This window comes from Peromyscus leucopus, chromosome 5 (assembly GCF_004664715.2).
Source record: "Peromyscus leucopus breed LL Stock chromosome 5, UCI_PerLeu_2.1, whole genome shotgun sequence".
NCBI lineage: Eukaryota > Metazoa > Chordata > Mammalia > Rodentia > Cricetidae > Peromyscus > Peromyscus leucopus.
In genome coordinates, this window is record NC_051067.1 from 136,443,099 (window position 1) to 136,451,946 (window position 8,848).

The window sequence follows — 8,848 nt, forward strand, 5'->3', positions numbered from 1 at the left end:
TCTTAGAATTTCTATTTATAAAATGACAAAATTATAACTAAATCATGGTAATGAAAAAAGTCAAGTAATATTTTTAAAATATTAAGTCACTGTGAACCATAAAATGCTGCATAAATACATTTTGATGATTAAAAATAGCAAAAGTGTTTCCCTTTGTGCTACTGAATTATTATCCCACATGATTTACAATAACGTTGAGGAAAAACACTGAGTAGAAACAAAGGATATAGTTTAAGTATCCAATAAGACTTTTGGGAAAAATGTGACTTCATACCTTCCACACTGTATTATTTAATTAATTTGTTTTGTTGCTTATTTTCTCTCTTCCCCTACTTGAACATGATCTTAATGAAGGCAGTCTTTTTTGTCTTAGTGCTTTTGGTGGTTTGCATGAAATGACCCCCAAAAGACCAAGGAAGTTGCACTATTAGGAGATGTCACCTTGTTGGAGTAGATGTGGCCTTGTTGGAGTAAGTGTGTCATTGGGGATGGGTTTTGAGGTTTCAGATGCTCAAACCAGGCCCAGTGTCACACTCTCTTCTTACTGCCTGTAGATCCAGATGTAGAACTCTCAGCAACCTTTCCAGCACCAGGGCTGCCTGCATGCATGCTGCCATGTTTCCCACCATAAGAATGGACTAAGCCTCTGAACTGTAAGCCAGCCTCAGTTAAATGTTTTCCTTTATAAGAGTTGCCATGGTCATGGCAGTAGAAACTCTAACTAAAGCAATGATATAAAAGGTTAGCCCAATAGCCTATACATATAGTATCCTCAGTAAATATTTGCTAAGTAACCTGAAGAGCATTGCAATATTCTGCAGGATTTTTTTTGTTTGAAGTTAACATTTATTTATTGAGTGTGTATGTGATGTGTAAGTGTTTGTGCTTGTGAATGTGCATACATACTTAAGTGACAGGGTGCACATATGAAAGGCAGAACACTGAAATTGGTTCTCTCCTTCTACCATCAACATGATCCTAGGGAACAAATTCAGATTGTCAGGTTTGGAGACAAGTGTCTTCACCTTCCACATCTTGTCTTAGACACTTCAGTAGGCTTTGAAAGGGAAAATATTCATAGACAAGATATCCCATTAAGGATGTTTAAAGAAAGTCTTACAGGCCAGAAGCATGACAACTGTGGAGTACCTGGAGATGACCATACTTCACATATCATCATGGGATATTCAAGATCAGACATAGTGAGTATTTCATGCTAGTATGTAAAGTGTAATCACTTCACAGGAATGAAAATCACAAGTGAATTTGTATCTTTAATATTGAGAAATGTGAGAGTGTTTCATTTTCTATAGATTTCTAATGTTTTTTCATGTTTTATACTATCACTAAGATTTTGGTAATGAGCTTTTGGTATAATAAAAAGAAATTTCCCTGTGAAACAAATGACTACATATACTACTAATATGTTTTAAAAGAAGTGGCCCATTATTCTTCTGTGTTTTTTTAATATACAAAGAAAAAAATCCTGGAAAACTCTGATCTTAGCACTCCTCACAATGTTGTAATTTTTCTAAACATCCATTTACCTATTGATTTCAAAGATAATTTACTGTGTGTATCAGCTACTAAGAGCTCCAGGCTATGGTATACTAGTGAAAAATTAGAGGCAATATAAAGAGTCAAGAATATAGGGTGAGTTGAATCAATAATACACTCATACATGTATGTGTGTTTGTTTCTGTCTAAAGAAATCTGACCTGGATTCTATACAACAAACTGTTCCCACCACCTTTCCATGTTATGACAGGGAAAATCCTTTTATTGATAGAATATTTTAAAGCAGGCATGCATTTTTAACTAAAAGCTTCTTAAATGGGAAACAAAACCATGTAACAAAGACATAAATTTGAAGAAATATAATCCAGCCCCAATTCTGTGTGGTTACTGATTCAGTTCATGGAATTTAGCCTAATGGCACAGAGAAAAAGAGGACCCAAATGAGAGATATGGAGTGTTTCTGTCAAACAATACATTTTAGGTCTGGTGGGAGGTATTGAGAGAGAGAGAGAGAGAGAGGGAGGGAGGGAAGAGGGAGGGAGAGAGGGAGGGAAGGAGGGAGGGAGGGACAGAGACAGAGACAGAGAGACAGAGAGACAGAGAGAGATTGAGATTTTTCAGGTCCCAAAGTGCAAACAAAGAACACAGGAACTTCAAAATATGCCATGCTGAATTGGAGAAATTACTGAATACTCAACTAAGTAATCAGTATATAACAATATGAAAGCTACAAATACACAGATATCCCATGACTATCATTACAAAGATAAAGAGTAGTTAAACTTCACTACTGCATGGGCAGACATTCATAATTGTCTACATGTTTATTTTCCTATGCACTAAGGAATAGATGGACTAAGATATCAGATCAGAGACAATATGTCCATTAAACTAAAGATGGATTTTCCTTGAGGTTATTACAGAGTATCTGTTTTCTCTGCAAAACATCTTAGGTGTAAAAAACCATAACGTGCACAGTGGTGAGGAGCTACTCTTGGAGCTCACGACACTGTGGTTGCCTTCATGTCCTTTCACTCCCCTTCTTCCCTCATGTTTCAAGGCATCATCTCTTCCCTCTTTTTGCTCCCTCTGGGTCTCCATTCAATCTGGCTCCAGGGAATGACAGGGAAGAAGCAGTCTTACAGTGTGTCTTCTTGTCTGACTTTATTTTCATATCCCTCTTTCCTTTAAACAGATTATGTAGAGAAAATAGAGGGAACAAACCCACACTGGGCTGCCAGCTCTGCCTTGCCTGGTGAAGGAAGTGAAAGCTAAAGGGGATGGCTCATTTGGCAATGCCCAAAACAATTTCAGTTCAGGTGTCAAGAGCTTGTTATCATCATTGGCAGTCCAAGTTATGTTCTCTAATTTCCATACAAATGATTTATTTTTCTTCTTCATTATAAATAACCAACATACTAGACCAAAAAGACACTCATAAAAATAATCACTTTCACCCTACTAATATTGGAAACATGTTGCTGACCCAACTTTTATAAATAATGCCTCTATTTTGATGTACTAATACTACTTATAATTCCAAATAATCACCATTATGTGGTTATATTATTGAAGCAGATTATCAAAATGCATAGCATGGTCTCTCCATTAACTCTTTCACATTAATGAATTGCTATTTAGGAAATTACTATTTCCAAGCACTGAAAGGAAGGGAGCCAGTGGTCTGAATGATTTTCCAGAGTGCCTGTTAATAAACACCCAAGGCATGTATTAAAATGCTAGTATGGAAAGGTTTTTGGGAAAGTCCATATAATGAGGCCTGGGGCTTTCAGAAATGTGCCTTAACCCTTTCCTAACTCATCATCCTGCTGATAAAGGTTCTTTCAGTTTGCCTATCACCCTGTTTTGCACATTGCTACTTAGGACAGTTTTGTGATGTCTGATGGAACTAAAGCTTTCATTTTTCTTTTCTTCTTTTTTTTTTAAGAAACATTACATATCATTTGAAATTTTATTCTAAAAATCCCAAATATTCTACTTTTCTTCAAATTTAAATATATAAAGAGCAGCAAAAGATAGGATAGATTTATTTTAAAAAGTATATGGGATAAAATTTTCTGTTTCAAACTTATAAAGACATTGACCAAACTAATAGCTTAAAACATAATCTACTCAACACAGTTGTTATCACCCCTTGAATGCTGAAACAATGTAAGATTTCTAAGGTTTAAAAATGTTTCAATTTATTATTATTATATGTCTTCACACGCATAACTTATATGTGTGGGCACATGTGCCACAGTGGTGTGTGTGTGTGTGTGTGTGTGTCTGTGTCTGTGTCTGTGTCTGTGTATTCCAGAGATCAAACTCTGTTTCTAGTATGCACAGCACTGAACCATCTCACTGGCCTAAAGTATTTAAAGCAAATAATTTATGTAGCTTTTTTTTTTTACATTCACATACACTTTAATATAATACAGAGATGTTCTATGTGACCATTACCCATTGCCCACAAGAATTTTCTTCAAAACTTTATATTCTCCACATGTCACCATCTACTGAAAGAAAAAACTTTCCTGATGAGGGTTGAGAGATGAACTAATCTGTAAGTATTGCAATAAGTCATCAAGAGACATATTAATATTATATCCATTTAACAGTCTAAGAGTAGTGGGTTCTCCCATAGAGTCTGTTACCTATCTCTCCATAGTGTCTTAGTTTTGATAATTGTGTTAGGTATAGCTTCCATTTGGGAAGTAGAACTTAGATCCAATAGAAAAGTGTTTGGTTACTCCCATTTTATCTGTGTCACTATGGCACCAGTGAACATATCTTGCTGTGTTGATGATTATTGTAGCTAACAGGGTTCACAGCTGGGTATGACTAGTGATTAATTGTCTTTGCTGGTAGCATGCACAGTACCTTACATCACTTGGAGAACTTGCTAGTAGGGATGAAGCTTTCAGTTGAGTATGAGCTTGTTTTCTCTATATTCTATAACTAGTATGCATGATGTCTTCAGAAATAGAGTCTTACTGTTAAGGACAATGACAAATGCCTGTAATATTTTGGAGTCTACAGAATCTCACTAGCCAACCACATCAAAACGCATAGCCTATTCCTTGTATGAGGACTTTTTATTTACCACCTTGTGGGATCTAGTATGAATATTATTCCTTTAAAGGGTAACTCCATTTACACTGTTTGATGTATGTATAGGTATATATTTTAGGAAATGTTTACAGTAGTACATTTCCAAATGACTTTTTCAAACAGCTTTTTAGAGTTGGGTATCCTATCTCTTCTTCCTCTTCTATCCTGCCCTTCCATCCCATTCCCTGGCCTATTTAATCCTTAAGGTTCTGTTATTCTCTTTTTCCTATTTATATCTCTCTCTTTCTTCCCTCTTAAAAGATCCTACCATCCTCCATGTCCTCTTACAAGTGTCCTAACCTCTATGTGTATTTTAGATAAAACATGTCTAAAAATACAAAATTGACATCTACATATGAGGGCAAACATGCAATGTTTGTATTTTTGAGTCTGGGTTACCTCATTCAGGATGATTATTTCAAGCTCTATTTATTTACTTGTAAATTTCATTTTTTTTTTGTTAGCCAGTTGATGGTGGCCCATGCCTTTAATCCCAGCACTTGGGAGGCAGAGCCAGGCAGATCTCTGTGAGTTTGAGGCCAGCCTGGTCTACAAAGTGAGTTCCAGGAAAGGCACAAAGCTACACAGAAACCCTTTCTGAAAAAACAAACCAAAAATTTTGTTAACAACTGAATAATATTCTATTTAATAATCATATTTCATTTGTATTTTCTATTAATCAATTAAAAACATCCAAGAAAGCACAGGGAATATGTAAATAATACTAGAACAGTTAACTAAAAGAAGTCTGAGGAAGCCACAATGCCACAACAAAATAACAGGAATTAGTATGTATTGTTCAATAATAACTCTCAGTATTAATAATCTCAATTCCCTACTAAAGAGACATGATATAACATATTGGACTAGAAAAGAGGATCCTTTTTTCCTGTTTCTAAAAGAACACACTTTGCCATCAGTGGTAGATACCACCTTAGGCAGAAAGATAGTAAAATGTATTGTAAGCACACACAACTAAGGGGAAAAGCAGGCGTAACTAACTACTCTGATGTCTGACAAAACCGTCTTCAAAACAAACCTAGTCAGAAGAGATGAGTAGAGTGATTTTGTGCTTACTACCATGGCAAAAATACACCAAGAGGATCCTTTAATTCTAAATATTTACTCAACATACACAAGTATTTCTGGTTTCTTCATAGAATTATTGCTAGACCTAAACTCACACATTGATTCCAGCACAGTGTTAGTAGATGAATTCAATACCCAGTACTCACCAACAGGTGACCCAGACAAAATTTAAACAGGGAAACTCTGGAGTTCAGATTATACATAAATCAAATAGATCTAAAAGACACATTAGGACATTCTACCAAATACAAAAGTATATACATTAGTTTCTGCAGACCAGTGAAGTTCACTGTCTCCAACATTGACTACATTTTAGGACAAAAAGCACTTCTCAACAAATACATGAAAATTAAAATCACATTTTGCATTCTAAAAGACCACAGAGGAATAAAGGTGGATATCAAGAGCAATAAAAACTACAGAAAGTACACAAATTCCTGGAAGCTAAACAACACACCAGTGAAAAGAAAATTGGGTCAAAGATAAAATACAAAGGAAAATTTAAAATTTCTTAGAATTAAATGACAATGAAAATACAACATACAACTCTTGGGACACAATGACTTCAGTCCTAAGAGGAAAGTTTATAGACAGTGTTTCTTCAAATTTTTCTTTCAATCTCTTACTCCTCTCTTTGGAATTCTGATGATTAAGAATATTATATCCTATGTTATACTCTGTAAGATTCTGACACTGAGTATGTTCATGTATCTTTTAACTGTTGTTTAGAGTGTGTTGTTGGTATTATCTGGATTTCCATTTCATTGGTTCCATTTTCCTACTTTATGCTTTTGGCTTATTTTCTGAAATTTTTATGTTAGTTAATGATTTTTTCAGTTTTAAATATTACCTTGATCCTGCCTTATATCTTGTATTTTCTTCCTGATGATTTCTTTATCTTCCTGAGGAGTTGTAATTATTTTATTTGTTAAAAGTATTTCCAAAATTTGTTATTTTTACTTTTGAGATTATAATTAAATTAAAACCTTTCTCCCATTTCTGTCCTCTAAATCCTCTAAATTTATGGCCTCTTATTAAAATAAATTTTATTGAGTGGATATATGTGTGCACAAGGTGCAAGAGTGGTATGCATACCTTGGCGGTAATCACAACTCTCCTTTTGGATTTAAGACCCATACAACAAAAGGAAGCCAGGCTTGGTACTGGAAGCCTAGGTGACTACTCAATACTAGTGATGTCATGGTTATTGGAGGAGAATCTAGAACCACTAATTGAATAAACCAGTATATTCAATCCCTAACAACAATCCATAAACATTTGTGTTTATACTCACAGATAAGTGTAGTCTTCATTCCTTATCAAGGAAACTTTCTTCCACAATAGAAGAATACCAGTGCAGAAACCACAACCAATCAGAGTTGTGCAACCCAGACCCAACGGCTGCACCAACAACGCACTCCTGAACCTAAGGTTCATTGTGGAAGAAAAGGCAGAAAGAATGTAAGAGCTAGGGGATAAAGGAGTTTGCTTTAAGACTGTGTCTCCTAGTAATACATGACTTTCCAACGTGAGCTGAACAAGGCTGACACAAATAAGCATGCCACACTGTATGAGGAAAAGCAAAGAGGCCTCAAACCTTCAGGTAGAACTACAGGCAACTGAGGAAAGCTACAAGCAGGAGAGGTGGTCTGCCCTGTCTTCCCCAGGGAAGACCACATGTTTGTACAGTGCCAAATGGTCTGACCTGAAAAGTAACATTATATGGACTGAACAAGTTATATTCCACACATTTTTTGATTTAACATGGATTTACTAATTTACAATGAAAAAGAACATTCATGACAAACAAAACTCCAAAGGTTTGTACAGTCAGCACATTTTCCTTATTGTCAAACTGTATGAAAAGCCAGTTAGTATCTAAAATAAAATTTAGTGACTATAAATTCAAAAGATGGGAACACAGGAAAATGGTTTTTAAGGGTCCAGGCCTAAGATGGATATATCTATCTCTTTCTAATTACTTGTCAAGGGATGAGAGAACATTCTGCCATGCTCTGCTCAAAGCCTAGTACATTATTTCTCTTCTTTTCTTTTTCCTTTTATTGAAAATTGATTCTTTTCTCATACAGAATATACTGATTACAGTTTTTCCTCCCTCTACTCCTCCCAGTTCCTCCCCACTTTTCCTCATATCCAGAGTCACTGTATTTCCATCTCTCATTAGAAAGGAACAGTCTTCTACGAGGTAATATTACAATACAATGAAATAAAATATAAGATAAAACAAATATTATCACATCAAAGTTGGACAGGACAAACAGAAGGAAAAAGGGCCAAGATCAGGCCCAAGAATCAGAGACCTACTCATTCACACACTGAGGAATTTCATAAAATCACTCAACTGGAAGCCATAATAAATATGCAGAAGACCCAGGGCAGAGTCTGTGCATGCTACTGTAGTCTCTGTGAGTTCATGTGAGGTTTGCTCAGTTGATTTACAGGGCCTTGTTCATGTGTCCTCCATCCCCTCTGGATCTTATACTCTTTTTACCTCTTCTTACAGAGCTCACAAAGCTCTGAAGAGTGGAATTTGATGGAGACACTACATTCAGTGATAAGTCTTCCAAAGTCTCCTACTCTCTGCATAATGTCTGGCTGTGGGTCTTTGTATTTTCTTGCATCTGCTGGAAGAAGCAGATTCTCTGATGATGGCTGAATAAGGTACTGATCTATGAGAATAGCAGAATATCATTAGGAGTCATTTTATGCTACATTTGGGAGGGGTCTTTTTTAGGCAAGTAGTATTTGGTTTACCCTAGATCCCTGGGCTATTGAGTCTCTGGTTCTTAGGCACCCAAGCAGTATGTGGTATGGGTTCCATCTTGTGGATTCGGACTTAAGTCAAATCAGTTATTGGGTAGTTACTCCCACAAGCTTTGTGCCACCACTGTCCTAGTATATATTACAGGCATGATACCTGTTTACCACTCTAGAGGGACCTGGGAGAATGGTCCAGTAAATGAGGCAGACTAACGTCTCATATAGTAGTCAACCTTATTCACAGCATAAGACAGTTTATACTCTGAGGGTTAATAAGAGGTGCAAGGGTAAAACATATACAAGGACAAGCTGCATGTGGAAGACAAGCCCCATGGTGAGAAAAAAT